Source organism: Rhinopithecus bieti, unplaced genomic scaffold, assembly GCF_001698545.2.
Source record: "Rhinopithecus bieti isolate Rb0 unplaced genomic scaffold, ASM169854v2 scaffold_16834, whole genome shotgun sequence".
In the NCBI taxonomy this organism is placed as follows: Eukaryota; Metazoa; Chordata; class Mammalia; order Primates; family Cercopithecidae; genus Rhinopithecus; species Rhinopithecus bieti.
This window is the reverse complement of record NW_016809297.1, coordinates 3,039,737-3,059,341: the sequence shown is the minus strand read 5'-3', so window position 1 is coordinate 3,059,341 and position 19,605 is coordinate 3,039,737. Positions and strand designations below refer to the sequence as shown.

At 36.6% G+C, this 19,605-nt stretch overlaps 1 pseudogene; it reads right to left on the bottom strand.

Annotated features, from left to right (window-relative positions):
* Positions 1-733: 733 nt before the first annotated feature.
* Positions 734-19,605, bottom strand: part of LOC108540077 (transcription factor IIIA-like) — a 27,066-nt pseudogene continuing 8,194 nt past the window's right edge.

Genomic DNA, 19,605 nt, shown 5'->3' with positions numbered 1-19,605 from the left:
AGAGTTCTTTATTCTGAAGGGACAGCTCTTAGGCAATGACCAAATAATTTGTGAACATTTTCTTGTGAGGCAATTTGCTGACCAGGGCATCCAGTGCTAAGATGACTGCCTGAAGTCCAGCCAATCGTGCTGACCCTGGGGTTCTGTCCTTTTATCGGAAGGTAAAGCAACAAAATTTCAGTGAGTTCTATCACTTACAATGAAGACAGTGTCATCCATACAGCCTACAAACTCCCATTGCTGAACACTCAGTTAAATCCAAGGAGCTCTTCATATAACCAATGGGTTTGAGGGAAAGGTGACTTCATCTAACACCATTGCATCTGTCAAGGAATTGAGAACAGTGGAGACCACCCCTTCCAGGTTAATAATCCAGAGGGACCAGGTTCAGCTCCATATTATATTAAGGAGGACTCAGTAGCAGTGCTGAGTTTTTGGGATGCTGCTTTTATGACCGAAGGCATAATGGGCAACTGGTTATGGAGAATCACAGGCTCAAGGTCTGCAAGGGCCTCTATTTCCAGGAGGTCCCAGTATGTGGCCAACATTTTTTGCTTTAATGCTATATATAGTGCAGGGTCAGGAATGTCGGTTTCTCGTTTCAAAAGTTTGTGGGCTGCCTATGGCCATCATAGTTGTCCAGAGACTTCAGGAGATATGAAAGGAGGTTGCTAAACCTTCTATAGTGAATCTATCAAGTGCCTGTCATTCTTTTTTTCCTAAATCAATGATTTTAATAACAAAAAATATACTTCTGATGGAAAATAACTGAGCTCATTGGTCTGTAGTCTTTTAAACAAAGAAATCTGATTTTTAGCTGACAGTAAGCATTGAAGCTGTCGAGATCAATACGATTCAATGACTCTCCATTTTTATGAAAAGATAAACCTTGTTCTTGTTTCCTCTTATGAGGGATATTTTACTGAGATGAGAAGACAAATTTCATTTTTCAGAAGATAGCTTTACTTTGGTCTTCATTTTCTTCCTGTCAAGCTCATACACAATAGCATGTCTTGTGAGACTTTGTTTCATAGCCAACCTTTTGCCACAGCCAGCATGTTCACACATAAATGGCTGATTCTCCTCATGAAAAGAAAGAAGACAGCTCTGGAGATTAAATACAGTTCTGCTGCAGCCGTCTCTTGGATGTTGACATACATCTCATTCTGAGGCATGAGTTTTCACAGATTATTTGAGATAATCTTCACATTTGAATGTTTTCTGGCATACATCATATGTTATTTCCTTTTTATGGATTTCTCTCATGTGCTTTGGAAGCTCTGTCCATGTTTCTGCCACAAAATAACATCCCTATTGACATATATTTTTCTGATGAACCTGCATCTGTCCTCTCAGCCTGCAGGGTGAAACAAAGTGTTTTCCACATCCTTCAAGGTTAAACTTGAATAGTGGTTTATTTTCATGCTGGCACTGATGGATTTTCAGCTGCTGATGCTTCTTAAAGGTCTTCTTACATCCTTCAAAATTGCATACATATTGCTTTTGCAGATTTTCATGTTTGCATGCAAAATGCTTCTTCCAGTTGGATTTTGTGTGGGATTTTTTTTTTTTTTTTTTATCACAGCCATTAACAGAACAAATAAAAGGCTTTTATCCAATGTGAATCAGGATGTGGCAATTCAGATGGTAGCTCCCGATGAACACTTTGCCACACCCTTTGTAGTCACAGGCCTCTGCAGGATCAACTAAATTTAAGATGGATGGAATTTAGAGCCTTTTATTTGAGTGGTCCCCATTTAAGGTGAGTTTATTTGGAAACAGCAGTATCAGAGACATTAAGTAGAATTTGCAAATTGGAATATATTGCCTCCAGAATGAAAAAAGAACTAAAAGATGTTGAATGTTTACATTTATAATGAGTATGTCAAACAAAACTTCTCGGGGGAAGATGTTATCAACTTAACATCAAACCTGTGCTGCTGGAGAAAGGTGGGTGCAATTAAGCTCTTGTCTGCAAAGATTGCATGCAATGGCAACACTATTGAGTTGCCCTACAAGGTGACCTAGGAAAAGTATACGTTTTTCCTTGGAGATAAAGGCAAAATACAGTCAAGAGGCCATTGAAATAGCCACCAAAGATAAATATTAGCAAAATCTACAATAGCAAAGTATTTACTGGTGATTAGTTAAATGATGTCAATAATTTTAATATTAGGTATTATGCATGAGGATCACAATAGACGAAACCACGGCATTGTAATAAACCACCCTGATGCATCTGTCTTTACTTATTTTTTTTGAGGTTTGCAAATATTAGTTAGGTTTTATATAAATAAGTTTGAATTCTTGAAAGTCCTTTTAAAATTTACATTGGAACATCTTAACTGTTGTAATAAGGGGACCCATAGGGTCTTATTTCTCAAGCTAATTTTCCATGCCAAAACTTAACTTAATTTTAATGCATTACTCATTGTATCAGAACATATATGCTTAAAATGGAATTTAGAAAATACTATAATGAAAAGAATACCTATTTTTTCTCTATTTAAAATTTTTTTAAAATTCTTGTTTTGTTTTGTTTTGTTTTTTAAGAGATGAGGGTCTCACTATGTTGCCAAGGCTGACATGCAGTGGCTATTCACAGGTGCAATCATAGCTCACTACAACTGCAAACTCCTAGCCTCAAGTGATCCTCCTCAGCCTCCCAAGTAATTGGGACTACAGGCATGTACTACTGGACTGGGCTCTATTTTATATTTAGTTACTCTCCCAAGAATATCGGAAGTATTATGTTTAAATTTAGTGAGATCCTTGAGTAGAACTACAAGTTGAGACCCAGTATGATTAAGTCTGTAAAGCTTTGTCAATTGGTGTATTTTAGCAGATCTTAAAGTTAAGTTAGAACCTATATTTTACAGACACAAAAGCCCGATCAGTACAATTTTTATATTAGTTTTATAAAAAATATTTTAGCAGATTTTTGGATTTCTAATTGGGTTAATTTATGTACAATTTTTTTGTGTATATACATATATAGAGAGAGAGTTATATAAGTAAATAAATATATATCTATGTACACACACTATTTATTTTAAAATTTCTTCTCTTGTGTCAAGGTTTTCTTTTTTTTTTTTTATTTTTATTTTTTTGTTGAGACGGAGTCTTGCTCTGTCGCCCGGGCTGGAGTGCAGTGGCCGGATCTCAGCTCACTGCAAGCTCCGCCTCCCGGGTTTACGCCATTCTCCTGCCTCAGCCTCCGGAGTAGCTGGGACTACAGGCGCCCGCCACCTCGCCCGGCTAGTTTTTTGTATTTTAGTAGAGACGGGGTTTCACCGTGTTAGCCAGGATGGTCTCGATCTCCTGACCTCGTGATCCGCCCGTCTCAGCCTCCCAAAGTGCTGGGATTACAGGCTTGAGCCACCGCGCCCGGCTGGTTTTCTCTTTATTCCAGTATTTTTCCTCTGTTTTGGGCTTCTAGCCTCCTGAAGTCATGTTTTTTAGTTTCCATCTGTGTCTCACAGTTACAGGAAAGAAGTGGAGGAAAGAACCCAGTGGTCTGCCTCATAGGCAGCCATTCTTCATCCTAAGGCTTCTCAGTCTACCTGTGAAAGATTGGGATTTCACTTGAGAGCTGTAGTCACCTCTCCTTGGGTCAGGCAATAAGTTCCTTTAAGTTTTTGTCCCTTTTCATGTTGACCTGCAGGGGCACTTACTAAAGCCCAATCACACTGGCTAGGGGTCTTACATCATTTAAACAACTGGGTAACTTTTTCAGGTGTTCAGAAGGGGGTTGCTGGGGTGAGATATTTGTTTTCTTGCCACAGACAGCCTCTCAGGGTTAAACATTGAATGGCTGGTATCCAACGGGGTAGCCCATGATATTCCTGAGGATCTGGGGAACTTGAAGTTCCCTAAAAACAACAGCAACAAAATATGCAGCAAAGAAGACAGGTCGACAACTACCTGACCAGAGCAACACTGACTATGAGACAGAGGTGCCATTGCTTTACCATGGGGGAACCCAGCCAACATCTTTATTTAAAGGTTGCATGAAACACATGGACAAATCATCATTCTGCCCTAAGTAATAATTACAAACCAAAAAGTATCCGAGACAAGTCTCAATCAAGTTAGAAGTTTATTTTGCCAAGGTTAAGGACATGCCTGTGACACAGCCTCAGGAAGTCCTGACAATATGTGCAGGGCAGTTGTGCTATAGCTTGGCTTTAAACATTTTAGGGAGACAGAAGACATCAATCAATACATGTAAGATGTACACTAGTTTGGTCTGGAAAGGTGGGACAACTTGAAGTGGTGGGGGCTTCCAGGTCACAGGTAGATTCAAAGATTTTCTGATTGACACTTTGTTGCAAGAGTTTATCTAAAGATATGGAATAGAAGAAAGTGACTGCATTAAGACAAGTTTTGTTGAGATCAAGGTTCTTGTTGTGCAGGTGAAGCCATCAGGTAGCAGGCTTCAGAGAGAATAGATTGTAAATGTTTCTGATCAAACTGAAATAGTCTGCTCTATCAGTTATAGGGTCTCTGTTTTAATGTTAGTATTGTTCAGTTGTGCCTGAATTTCAAAGGGAGGAGAGTATAATGAGGCATGTCCAGCCTCTACTTCCCATTGTGGCCCTGAACTAGTGTTTCAGGTTAACTTTGGAATGCCCTTGGCCAAGGAGAGGGTCTATGAGTCAGTTGGTGGGCTTAACATTTTATTTCTGGTATACATAATAAAAAAGGAAACAAAGAGGTAAGGGCATCTGGGGTCAGCCTCTGTTGAACACAGGGACTAGAAAGAGGATAGAATGCCTAGCCCCAGAAAGTGCAATTTTAGAGGCTCATCACTCGCATATCCATGGAGTGAGCCTCTACCAAGGCTTTTCTTGAGCCTCCAGAGTTTAATCTGGTAGCACTGTTCATTAGAATACTCTGAGAGATGTGGGGATACACGGCAAGCACAGACAGACACAGCAAGCAGGCAACAAGGCTAAAGCACAAGCTCAAATTCTGTCCAAGCCACTCTCATAGAGGTCTGGAACCAATTAGTAAGCCAAGAGCAGCCTCTTGAAAAGCTATCCAAGAGTCAGCAGTCACAGCCATGCTATCTGCTCACAGTGCAAATTGTTTTATAAGATTTTAGGATTATTTTGATGGAAGGATACAACACACTGTCACTCAAATACATGAAAGGCAGAATATCTTATTACTTTCAGCTATTAATAAGAGAAAGCTGCCAGGCAGGGCCATATAGGGAATTGCACTCAGGGACAGGATAGCAGGAAAAAGAGAGCTGTAGGAGGCAGTTATTTAGGGTATCCATGGCAAGCAAGGCAGGGTTAGCTAGGTTTCTCAGACTGCCTTCTCGTTGGTTATAATGGTGTTCCTAATTGTCTGGTAGTTTGCCTGGGGCGATTGGGGCTTCTGCATAATGACCCACAGTATAAGAACCTGATTAAGGAAGTGGTTGGAGTGTGGAAGATCTCAGACTCTAAGAAAGGGCAATTGACCAGTCTCTAGCCAGAATCTCAAAACCAAGTAAACATATTAAAAAAATAAAAATTCCAAAATAAAAAACTGTATGTCTACATTATACCACAGGTAAAACAGGATTATGAATTAATAGTGGTAATAATTTTTTTTAAAATTCATTTTGAAAATTCTTATTCTAAAATGATTGAATTAGGAAGTTATCTGCATATTTTAAATGTCCATTTCTGAGACAGGAAGAATAAAAGTGTTGTCTTTTACATTTCTAAATTCCCAAGAAACTACAGACATAAATTGCTAGCTAAAACAACAGCATAAGCCCAAACAAAAAGTGTCTCAGAAGAAAGAACAGGTATTAATGCTTTCTTTGTTCTGCTGATGACTCTCAAAAGTTGCATATATAGCTAATATAATAAATTAATATAATTTCTATGTCTTATATTGAATAAATGGTAGTGACAGTTACAATAAATTATATGTCTTTTCACAGGTATATTGCACAAATTTAAGGGAAAAAAGTGGCTTTACTGAAGTACAATTGATATAAAATAAGCTGTCTATATTTAAAGTAACAAATTTCATACTTCTTAATCAAATATGTCAGTATACATCTCCACATATTTACATATAAAAATAGATAGATTAGGTAGATAGATGATAGATAGATAGATAGTTTGCTAGGGTTGCCATAACAAAGTTCCACAACCTGGGTTAAACAACAGAAATTTATTTTCTCATCATTCTAGAGGCTAAAAGTTTAAGGCATTAGCAGGGTTGGTTTCTCCTGAGACATTCTCTTTAGGTTGTAAATAGCCATCTTCTCCCTGTGCTCTTCCGTCTCTATTTACTCAGTCATAATCTCTTCCTCTTATAAGGACACCAGTTATATGGAATTAGAGCCTACCTGAATGACCTCATTTTCATTTAATCACATTTCTAAAGACTCTATCTCCAAATGTCATCACATTCTGAGGTGGTGCTGGGGGTTAAGACTTCAACATGAATTTTGGAGGGATGCAATTCAGCACACACACACACACACAGACAGACACACACACACATGATTGACCCTGTTTGCAGATGATATTATCTTTCATCTAGGAAACCCCATCATCTTAGCCCAAATCTTCTTAAGTTGATAAGCAGCTTCAGCAAAGTCTCAGGATACAAAATCAATATGTAAAAAAAATGCTCGCATTCCTATACACCAACAGTCAAGCTGAGGGCCAAATCACCAACAAACACACATTCACAATTGCCACAAAAAGAATAAAATACCTAGGAATACAGCTAACTAGGGAGGTGAAAGATCTCTACAAGGAGAACTACAAACCACTGCTCAAATAAATCAGAGAGGACCCAAACAAATGAAAAAATACTACATGTTCAAGGATAAAAAGAATCAGTATCGTTAAAATGACCATACTGCCCAAAGTAACTTATAGACTCAATGTTATTTCCATTATATTGACATTTTTCATAGAACTAGAAAAAACTATTTTTAAATTCCTATAGAACCAAAAAAGAGCCCAAATTACCAAGGCAATCCTAAACAAAAAGAGCAAAGCTGGCGGCATCATGTTACCTGACTTCAAACTATACTATAGGTCTACAGTTACCAAAACAGCACGGTACTGGTACAAGAACAGACACGTGGACCAATGGAACAGAATAGAGAAACCAGAAATATGACCATACACCTATCTGATGTTCAACAAACCTAACGAAAACAAGCAATGGGGAAAGGATTCCCTATTCAATAAATGGTGCTGGGACAACTGGCTAGCCATATGCAGAAGACTGAAACTGGACCCCTTCCTTACTCCATATACAAAAATTAACTAAAGATGGATTAAATACTTAAATATAACCCATAACTATAAAAACCCTGGAAGAAGACAACACAGGCAATATCATTCAGGACATAGGCTTGGGCAAAGATTTCATGACAAAGAAGCCAAAAGCAATTGCAACAAAAGCAAAAATTGACAAATGGGTTCTAATTAAACTAAAGAGTTTCTGCACAGCAAATGAAACTATAAATGGAGTAAATAGACAACCTACAGAATGGGGCAACATTTTTGTAAACTGTACATCTGACAAAGGTCTAATATACAGAATCTATAAGGAACTTAAACAAATTTATAAGAAAAAAACCCAAACCCATAAAAATGTGGGCAAATGACATGAACAGATGCTTTCCAAAAGAAGACATACATGTGGCCAACAATCATATGATAAAAAGCTCAACATCACTGATCATTAGAGAAATTCAAATCAAAACCACAATGAAATACCATCTATCACCAGTCAGAATGGCAACTACTGAAAAGTCAAAAAATAAAAGATGCTGAAAGGGTTGTGGAGAAAAAGGAATGCTTATATCCTGTTGGTGGAAGTGTGAATTAGTTCAGTCATTGTGGAAGACAGTATGGTGATACCTAAGACAGAAATACCATTCAACCAATTACTAGATATATACCCAAAGAAATATAAATCATTCTATTATAAAGACATGGGCATTCATATGTTCATTACAGCACTATTCACAATAGCAAAGACATGGACCTAACCTAAATGTCCATCAGTGGTAGACTGGATAAATAAAATGTGGTACATATACTCCAAGGAATACTCTGCAGCCATAAGAAAGATCAAGATCATGTCCTTTGCAGGGCCATGGATGGAGCTGGAGGTCATATCCCTAGCAAACTAATACAAGAACAGAAAACCAAATACCACATGCTCACTTATAAGTGGGAGCTAAATGATGAGAACAAATAGACACATAGAGGGGAACAACACACACTGTGGGCTATGAGGAGGGAGACGATCAGGAAAAACAACTAATGGTTACTAGGCTTAAAACCCAGGTGATGAAACAAACCCCTGTGACAAAGTTAACCTATGCAACAAATCTGCACATGTACCTCTGAACTTAAAATTTTTAAAAAAAGATTTTAATAAATGACTTCAAATTCCACTTTTAAAACTAGAAAAGATGCAAAGTCAAAGTAAATGAAAAAAAAAAAAAAAAAAAACTAAAGATCAGAGCACAAATCAATGAAGTACAAAGCAAAAGGAATACACAAAATTGATAAATCTAAAATCATGTTCTGTGAGATTATCTATATCACTGGTAAATCTCTAGTAAGACTGAAAAGAAAAAATACACAGAAGACACAAATTACCAATATCAAGAATGAGAAATGCTGCATCAGTAAAATTATTGAAAAATTAAAAAATAATAAGAGAATATTATGAACATCTATATGCCTATATATTCAATAAGTTAGGTTGCAGAATACATTAGCATACAAAAATTTTATTTCATTTCTATATACTAACAATAAACAATTTGAAATTAAAATTTTCAGTAGCATCAAAAATATGAAATTCTAGACACAAACAATGAAGATGAGAAATCTTGGGAAATGGAAACTAACAAAAAAAAATTATTTTGAAGTTCTTTCCAAGTCTCTCACATCTTAATCAGCATTGTCTTTTTCCTACACTTAAAGGAAAGGCATTTAGTCTTCTGCTATTAAGTATAGTGTTTGCTTTAGCTTTTTCAATGATGTTGTTAATCAGGTTAAGGAACTTCCCTTATACAGGTATCCCTAGTTTGAAGAAGATTTTTATTAGTAATGGAATTTAAATTTTTTTCAAAAAAAGTTTTTGTTTCCATAGGAGTTTCTATTTAGTTAATATTGGTGTATTACATTAACTGGTTTCAAATACCAACCTTGCATTCCTGGGATAAACCTATTTGATCATGATGTATGATCTTCTTTATATTGTAAGATTTGATTTGTTTATAATATGTATATCTATATTCATGAAGTGATATTGTTATGTAGTTTCTTGTGATGATTTTGTGTGGGTTTGGTTTGTATCAAAATTGCACTGGAGGTTCTTTCCAGTGCTATAAGGCAATCAATACATAATAGGCATCCAGAAGGACAAAGAATAAATAAAACTGTCTTTATCCACAGATAATATGATCCTGACAACTTACTAACCTCACTTATTTGTCTAATAGCTTTTTTTGTGGATTCTATAGGATTTTCTGCATAACAGTGTGAGAATGAACTTCACATCAGGAAATTTATGCAATCATTCTTGATAAAAATATTCCATAAATGAAGAATAGATAGAAGCATCTTATATATGCTATGGATGACAATTTGATAAAACATACAAAAGTTATAATTCAAATACCTATAATCTAGACATCCCCCTGTGGAACATTTATTCTACAGCTATCTCTAAAGCCATGCCAAAACTATAAATGTGAAAGTTTAATTATTGGTAATAGCAGTAAGTGTTACTTAAATTATGAACCATCTTTTCAACAAAATGGTAAGTACGGAAAAAACAAATTGCAAACAAAAACCCTAACAACAACATCTTCAAGCTATCTCATGTTAGAATGTGAAAGCCATAAAGGCAGCAGTTTTTAAATTACAGTGTTCTATTGTATATCCACTTATTAGAATAGCACCCAAAACACAGAAGGTACTCAATAATAGTTAATACACTGAAATGCCATAGATGTATGAATATACCATATATAGTACATGGCATAGCTATAAAAGTACATTGTACTCTAGTAAAAGCTCAACAAATATATAGTATTAGTATTTTATGAGGTAATACAAAAAGCTTTATATTATTTTATGAGTAAATTGTTAAGTAAAAAAGTATAGGACAATGTATCTAACAACAACCTCTATGTTAAAAAAGGTAGACAACAGGAATCCTATTTGTACTTGCTTGATAAGCAAAGTATGTTTGTGTGTGTGTGTGCATGCATGTGTGTACATAACTAAAAATTTGACATTAACAATTAACATTGATGGTAAATGAAAGTCAAGGATAGAGGTGGGTGAGATTTATTGGAAGGCACCCAGGGCAGGTTGGAGACTTTAAACTGCATGAATATTTTTTGAACTGTGTGAGTATATGATCTATTAAGAATTGCATAATTATACAAATCTTTATTTAGTCATAATTTTGATAAGTTCTGCAAATAAAAATACTGTATCATGATATATATATAAAATACAGTGTGGGTATACTATATATAGTGTAGCTGTAAAAGCACATTGTACTCTAATAAAAATTCAACAAGTATATGGAATTTTTATGAAGGAATAAAAAACTTGATATTAATTATTTTATGAAGTCATGTAACAATATTGGGCAAAGTGTTTTGTATATCTTGCTAATACTATAAATGTTATTATGTTGTGTTTTAGTGTATAATTTATAATTCACTTAAGGTGAGGATTGTCTAATACAAAATTTATTTCCAAGCATTATTCAGCCATAAATTAATAAAGGTAACTGACTTAATCTATTAGGGACTATGACTCCTTGACATGAAAAACTAACTTAAGAGTAAAACTCCAATAAGTGATACTTCACTTGCTAATAAAACTTTCTTTTCCATTTAATACAGACCACAAGTATGAAATGTTTAAAATGTTGCTGCAGATTTTATATTTCAAAGCAAAATGCAATACCAAATAACAGATCTGGGAATAAGAAAAGAGATATTAAATATTTTGTTTGCATTTTATTGGAAAATAATTTAGCATCAAAATATAAGGAACATTAAATTAGAGGGAAAACTAAGGTGAAATACATCAAGACTGCAAGTACACTAACAACAAAAATAAAATAATGTGGATTTATTTGTGATTTTTTTAAGAGAAGTAGTTACTTACCAGTCCCACTTTTGATGACCAATTCTTACTCCCTCTCTTTCTTATCATTATCAATATTAGATCTGGCTGATAATGACCCCCTTTGTCTTTAAGGTTATCACTCTCTTCTGGGTGCTTTATTAACTTACTGGTTTCCTTTCAGTCTAAGTGGCTTTCCCTCATTTCTCCAACTTTAATCCTTAAATATTTAAGGGCTCAGTCCTTGGCCCTAACATCTTTTTTTTTTTTTTTTTTTTTCAATGTACATCCATTCCCTTGATGATCTCAGCCATCCATTCATTGATAACTCTGAAATTTATCTCTACTGTGGTACTCTCCAATTAAGTCCAGGTTCATATATTCAATTATCTATCTTACATTTGTAATTATAAATAATATCAATCTACATTAGTCATACTCACCATATCTAAAACCAAACTCCAGCCCCCACCCCTACCTCACTTTCACATTTTGCACTCTTGCTTGTACAAATAAGTCGAAATGCTATTCTTCCAATTTCCAGTAGCTGGAGGATAGGGAATATTCATCATTGCCTCTTTCCTCATACATTTTTCTCATACTCACAACCACCCATCAGCAAATTCTGCCAACTCACCTTCAAAATATACCTAGTATGCTACTAAGTGTCTCACCTCTTCTTTGTCCAAGTGACCAATATATTTTACTTGGATTATTAACATATCCTCCTAACTGGCTTCCCTGCTTTCACTCATCCCTCTGAAGGATATACTCCACAAATAAGCCATAATAATGATCCTTTTATAACTGAATCGGAACATGTCTTTTCCCTGTTCAACTCTTATAGTGGGTTTTCACCTTAATTAGAGTAGGAGTCAAAGTCTTTACCATGGCCTATAATCCCTAATTTCCCCATCTGATGCTGCTAACCATCTGGCCATACCTGTATCCCCTTCTTACTTACTCTGCTTCTGTCTCATTGGCCTTTCTGAACTTCCTTGAATGCACTCCAGTGTAATTCTTTTTCCTCAAAATGTCCTCATTTAAGTCACCTGCTCAGGTCTTTGCTCGGATGTCACCATATCAGAGATCTTCCCTGAGTGTCTTGTATAAAATAAACCCAGTGCTTTCTAGCTTTCTTGTTCTGCTTTATTTCCTTTTCCAGTTTTCATCAACAAATATATATTAATTTGTTTGTTTTCAAGGTTTCTCCAGTGTCAGGAAGGCAGAGCTTTTTCTATTTTTTTTCCTCTATGTATCCACAATCCTTATAAAATGCTTCTCAAATGATAGGAAGCCTAATAACTACTTGCTGAATGAATAAGTGATCAGAGAAGAAATAAAAATACCAATTACTCATGAACCTAGCTTTGTCAAATAAGACAGTAAGGATGTGACCCTGAAAATAGACATTTTTGCCCTCTTGTTATGCAGCAACAACTAAAATTTAGTATATAATCAATGGAGAAACCTTTGTATTACTAAACTTTTAAATATAATTGCAAAATAATAATTGGTTATGTGGATAAATACATAATCCATTTTCACTAAAGTTGAGGAATATAAAAATGAAATTAATGTGGAATGCAATTCCACAAAAATGGAATGCAATTATGCCAAATTGCCATCTGCCTGTATTTGTTTCATTTTGTTTTATGTTTTTTGTTTGTTTGTTTCTTTGCTTGTTTGTTTTTGAGACAGAGTCTCCCTCTGTCACCCAGGCTGGAGTGCAGTGGCACGATCTTGGCTCATGGCAAGTTCCACCTCCCGGGTTTACGCCACTCTCCTGACTCGGCCTCCCGAGTAGCTGGGACTACAGGCGCCTGCCACCACACCTGGCTCATTTTTTGTATTTTTAGTAGAAATGGGTTTTCACCGTGTTAGCCAGAATGGTCTTGATTTCCTGACCTTGTCATCCACCCGCCTCGGCCTCCTAAAGTGCTGGGATTACAGGCGTGAGCCACCGTGCCCAGCCTGTTTTATGTTTTTTTGAGGGTGGGATATTTAACTTGTTGACCACAGCATTATATATGTTGAAATTATTTAAAAGAATTATTCACTTATAGAAATTAAACTATTTATCTAAATGGCTAAATAACTGATAGTTCTTCTGATTCTGTGGTCTTTCTTGGATTCCTTTATTGTAGTTGAGACAGTATAAAACATTTAAAAAATTATACCACTTCTAGAAAGCACTGATAATTCTACAAAGTTCTTCAACACTCACAGTCAGATGAAACCAGGCTTTGCTTCACATAAATCAAAAAAGAAATCATCCAATATAGATTTGTAAAAATTATGGCAATCTAATTTGATAAAGCCCATTTGTGTTCTCACATCTGCTGAAGAGGTGGGAAAACGTTGCTATAAAGGCCAACCATAAATATGTTCTCTCATGATACCCACCTTTAAAGGTAGAGACCAGGTAGAAAAAGAACTAGTTACAAATCACAGACATCTCAGGTAGCAAAGATACTTACATATGCCTCTACCAATAATGACTCAAGGGAGCCCCATGTTATTTGAAAACCTATGTTAACCACCAACCAACAAACATCTAAAAATTATTTTCAAAAATAGGTTATATGCCTACTTAGAAAGATAAGCAACCTGGGACATGCAAATACAGTTTAATGGATCAAATTAAGTATTTCAATTCCTAACAAATGTTGGGAATTGTATGTGAATGTATTGACAATGAATTTTCAGGAGAATCTCTATATGATTTTAGTGTATTGTGCTTTGAGAGGTAGGGCATCCTGGATTACTCAGCCTGTAGGTAAGTGGTGAATCTTTACTCTCAAGCAGTAGTTAGAATCTCTGAATCTGCTCTCAGAGAACACCTAGGCTTGACTCAACTTTTCAGAGCAACATGGTGAGCTTTAGCAAAGTACATGACACATTCAGAAGTCTAAAGAAGTCCCACTGCTAGGATGAAAAGCATGGCATTAGATAAGTGCCCAGCTCACAATCTGTAAGCACCTAGAGACTTAATTTTTAAAATAATGATCGAGAAATGCATGTTGTTTTTAATGCTGGGGAAAAAATCTGAATGTTAATATGTGTACTCAATTTTCTTAATTTTTTTTTTTTTTTTTTTTTTGAGACGGAGTCTTGCTAAATTTTTTTTTGAGACGGAGTCTTGCTAAATTCCCATTGTTTATTTAGCTCCGGGCTGGAGTGCAGTGACCGGATCTCAGCTCACTGCAAGCTCTGCCTCCCGGGTTTACGCCATTCTCCTGCCTCAGCCTCCCGAGTAGCTGGGACTATAGGCGCCCGCCACCTCGCCCTGCTAGTTTCTTGTATTTTTTAGTAGAGATGGGGTTTCACCGTGTTAGCCAGGATGGTCTCGATCTCCTGACCTCGTGATCCGCCCGTCTCGGCCTCCCAGAGTGCTGGGATTACAGGCTTGAGCCACCGCGCCCGGCCAATTATTTTTAATAAACATGAAGTATTGGCTTATTTGACGAGTTTCTTTTTAGAATTTTCTATAATTCCAATAAATGAGAAATGATGTCACATTATTAAAACCTCTTACATGAGTGTTAATTTTGAAGCCTTGGGAGACTTACTAAATTTATGAAGTTTGGTATTTATCATAAACCTACTGAGCTAAATAAACCTCTTTAAAAAAAATGACCCAGTCTCAGGTATTCCTTTTTAGCAACACCAACAGACTAACAGACCCTGTTACTTCATCAGCTTAATCATCAGCTCTCTTTATGCAATATACTTGACCAATGCCAGAATTAAAGCAAGTACCTGAATTAAAGCAAAAACAATGGGAATGTAAGAAAAAAAAAAAAAAAAAAAAAAAAAAAAAAAAAAAAAAAAAAAAAAAAAAAAAAAAAAAAAAAACAGGTACAACACATGAGCAGCAGACTTGATCATCCACAGATAATTATGTCATCATTGCAGAGACCATCAGCTGACTACCAAAATCCTTTCTCCTTTCTTTTAGAGTAGATGAGTACGTTATTGTTAAACTCTATTACATTTTTCACCCTCCCTTGCAGTGATCTGTGACCATGTGCTGAATTTCTTATAAAGAAGCACTGTAACTGTCCTAGAAAACATCCCACATATACTTACACTTCCCTTTTTCATGTGGGCACGTTGAGGATGACAGAGATTCAGTCAGCTTGGGTCTTTGAATGACTCTATGGAGTAGAGACAACCTCCTTCTCATCCTTGTGCACACACATTTTCCTGGATTGATTGCTCTGTGAACTTCAAACTTTGATTTGCATCAGAATCACCCAGGAAGATTTGTTTAAAACAGATTGTCGGCCTCCAGTATCAGTTTCTGACTCAACAGATAGAGGGTGGAGCTCAAGAATTTTTATTTCTAACAGCTCCCAGGTTATGGCTACACGGATCCTACTTTGGAGAGCACTGCCTTAGACTATGGCATAGAATGAAACAAATGTCTATTTTTTCTGAGCCGTTAGATTTTGAGTCTATTGTTAAAGAGCTTTAGTCTTCCCTATCTCATTCAGAAATGATTACAGAAACTTGATGGAAATTATTTTATTTTTATGCTGTCATGAGCACCTAATTTGGCATAAAATAGAGCAAACCCTTATAAGGTAACATTGAGTGATTGGAAAATGGGTCAAACTACTGTATCCGAGTTCTCCGGTTTGTCATCTTCCTACTTTTTGTGCTATTCTCTTAAAACTGATTCCCCAGGTCCCAGGTAGCAGTTTCCACTTCAAAGTTGTTCAAATGCATGAATAATTAAAAGTATTAAGGATTAGAGCCACAGAAATGAGGAGGCAAAAAAAGAGGAGGAAAGGCACTTCACAAAACAACATGGTTTTGCATTTTGAAAATCGGAAATAGCAAATAATATTTTGTCCCACAATTTATCTCGTATTATTTGGGTGGGGACGGTAAATATATGTGCTGTTCAGAGCTTAGAAAAAAATGCTATTCCGAGAGGGTGGACGCACTGGATAGGAGTCAGCACTCAGTCGAATTGCTCACGGATTCAAGTTCTACAAATGATTAGGTGAGAAATCTTGGACAACCGACTTCCACTATGAGGGGAGTATAATCTAGACAAGTGCTAATATGCCAACTAGATTTGACAATTTGCAACTCGGTAACTAACTGCTTGTTTTATAAGAAGGGAAAGAATATGACCATTAAATACTGTAATAACACATACATAGTAGGCTGAAACATTTTTGATAGACACATATATTTTACGATGTTTAAGTAGAATAGAAGGAGTCATCCAGGCTTATACTTAATATATGTCAGTTTAAATACCATAGTGTTAAACTTCATGATATGAAACAGAAAATTGAGAAATCTTCAGTCTTAGCAATTTTCAAGTAATAGGGACAAAGAAGAGCGCTTTCACTCTTCCAACGATAATTTGTATAATTGACAGGGGTGTACAATCTTTTGCTTCCTTGGGCCACATTGGAGGAAGAATTGTCTTGGGCCACATCATATAAAATACACTAACACTAACAATATCTGATGAGCTTTAAAAAAAAAGGTCCATGCGTAAATCTCATAATGTTTTGAGAAAGATTACGAATTAATGTTGGGCTGCATGTGGCCCGCGGGCCCTGGGTTGGATAAGGTTGGCAGCTTTACTAATATTTTGTGCTTTAATTTGTCTCAAGAGGTGCTTAATTAATTATCTTATAAATGTAATTAGGCTGTTTAATAACTGAACACAATTTTTTTTCTCCGTCATTATTGCTTATTTGTTTTCTACTAGCAGAACTGAGTTATTCAAATCGACAGTCTCTTGATTGGTTGATATTCAAGACACCTTGAATTGTTCAAGAAAGCACTTAGACAAAAGAATGTTCCCCAGTTTTTTGTTTTCTTGTTTATTGTTGTTTCATGTTCTTCATTCCTTTCATTTTATCATAAATCCTAAAGGTTACACTAAAATTGCCCCCAGGTTATTAAAGGTAACCTCATTTTTTTTTCCTGGAAACAAATCTTTTAATTGCTTAGAATTTTATCTCTCTACCTCTTGGCTACTATATAAAAAATGGGCAAATTTCCAAGGAAGAACAAAGTTAGGCAAACCCGAAAATGAAAGGATAAATTAGTAAGAAAAGAAAACATCTCACTGAGGAAGTGTAAATTTCAAGTGGTTTCTTTAACGCAGGAAGAGAAGTGATGGATGACTACTAAAATCAGTACATCGTACAATGTATTAGAAAGGCACATTCACTGGAAGTAAAATCCATAAGAGATTATATTTTAATATTAAAGTGATTTATAGGAGGATTGGAAACCAATTATGGTGTAGAAAACTTGACAAAAATATTGGAGGTCTGTTCTCAAGCCCTGGCTGCTTCATTCCATACCTTACAAGGTTAACTGGCTTATTGAGTGAGCTAAACTTAAAAATGTGTTCAAGAAGCCCCTTTATTTTTCATGAACTCTTCAAAATCTTTCCACCCCCTGATGGTACATTATGAACATCCCATAACTTTCAAGTCACTTCTATTTTCTTTTCAATCATTATGACTCACTCTCTGTTATTCAGATGTTCTTTTCCAATCTAAATCAGAGCTCCAAACTCTAATTCCATTCAAAGTTTCTCTCTTCTGCACAACTCAAGATTGATCTGTGGCTCAAAGGCTTCTAGTGACAAAAGGCATGTTGACTTTTTTTCACTTTCCATCATCCTTTTCTTTCTTTTTCTACCTCCTTCTAGACTGAGGAGAGAAAGGGGAGTTGGTAGAAGAGATACAAATGTCTTCCTTCCTCCTATTTTATAGTTGTGCCTTTGTTTTGTTGCCTGGCAGCATCCATATACAATTGTTTATGTAAGGTATATGTGTGAATATTTAAAGAGTTCTTGTAGGAACCTCTACAATGCACACTATTTGGTCTCATGGGTGTCAGGCTCTGGAGACTCTCCTTTCGGTAGGCTTCCCTCTTTCTTAGGGTACATTCAAAAAGACTTAAGCTGGGCTGTGTTATTCTGACTCTATTGGCCCATGCACCTTTGCCAGTTCCAATGGTGGAAGTGCGAGTCCCTTTATTCTTTTCCCTACACGTTCCTGTGCAGTAGTGGACTGCTCAAGTCACATTCTCATCCATTGAAGATTCCATGCAGTAAAGAGGCCTAAGCTTTCATATGCATAAATGCATCCACCCTTCATAGGACTCAGTTAAGCACTGTCTAGTGCTCTCCTCCAAGAAATGCTCCAAGATAAGACTGAGAATCTGTGGCTCATAAACATTCAACTATGGTGTGAGAAAGAATCTACATCTTTTAAAGCCACTGCCAGTCTTTCTGCATGCTTTTCTAAGGTTACATTGCCTTGGGAGAGAAAAAGCTTCCATTACCCATTACTCTCCTCTGGTCTGACAAGCCAACAACCCAAATGAATTCCCTCTATACGTAAACTCCTCTAGACCTGGCCTTATTTAGTCTGGATGGGTTGTGGGCATGAGGGTCAAAAGACTTAACGCTGCCATCTTGGATTAAATACTATAAAGGTTACTTGTAACTACTTGACACTCTAAAATATGGGGGCAATTTCCGCCTAGTATTATCAGCTTCGGAGCTTTGGCTGAGAATACAGGAAAATTACATTAACTTTCTGCTACAGAGGTATTGTAATGTTGGACAAATTATTTAACCTTTACCTGAGTTCCCCAACTGAGCTGCTGTATTAATTTCCTTTGGCTGCTATAACAAATTATCACAAACTTGATGGCTTATGACAACACAAAGTTAAAATGAATCCTCTTGTATTTCTACAGGCCAGAAGTCAAAAATCAGTTCCACTGGGCTACAGTCAAGGTGTTGACAGGGCTTGTTCCTTCTAGAGACTCTAGGCAGTTATCCATCTCCTTGCCTTTTCTAGCTTCTAGAGGCCACCTGCCTTCATTGGCTCATGCTTCCTCCTCTCATCATGCCCATTTCTTGTTTCCAAAGTCACTTCCTTTCTGCTCTCCTGCCTCCCTCTTATAAAATTGCTGTGACTACACCAGGCCTACATGGGCAATCCAGAACAGTCTCCTTATCTCCAGATGCTTAGCTAAATCACATCTGCACATTTTACCTATATGGTACACATTTTACCTATGTGGTGGCAGTCACAGTTTCTAAGGATTGAGATGTTGATATTTAGGGGGTCATTACTCAGCTTGTTACATGTGCTTTGAGGATTAATAATATAAAGTACCTGTCGGCCGGGCGCGGTGGCTCAAGCCTGTAATCCCAGCACTTTGGGAGGCCGAGACGGGCGGATCACGAGGTCAGGAGATCGAGACCATCCTGGCTAACACGGTGAAACCCCGTCTCTACTAAAAAATACAAAAAACTAGCCGGGCGAGGTGGCGGGCGCCTGTAGTCCCAGCTACTCGGGAGGCTGAGGCAGGAGAATGGCGTAAACCCGGGAGGCAGAGCTTGTAGTGAGCTGAGATCCGGCCACTGCACTCCAGCCTGGGCGACAGAGCGAGACTC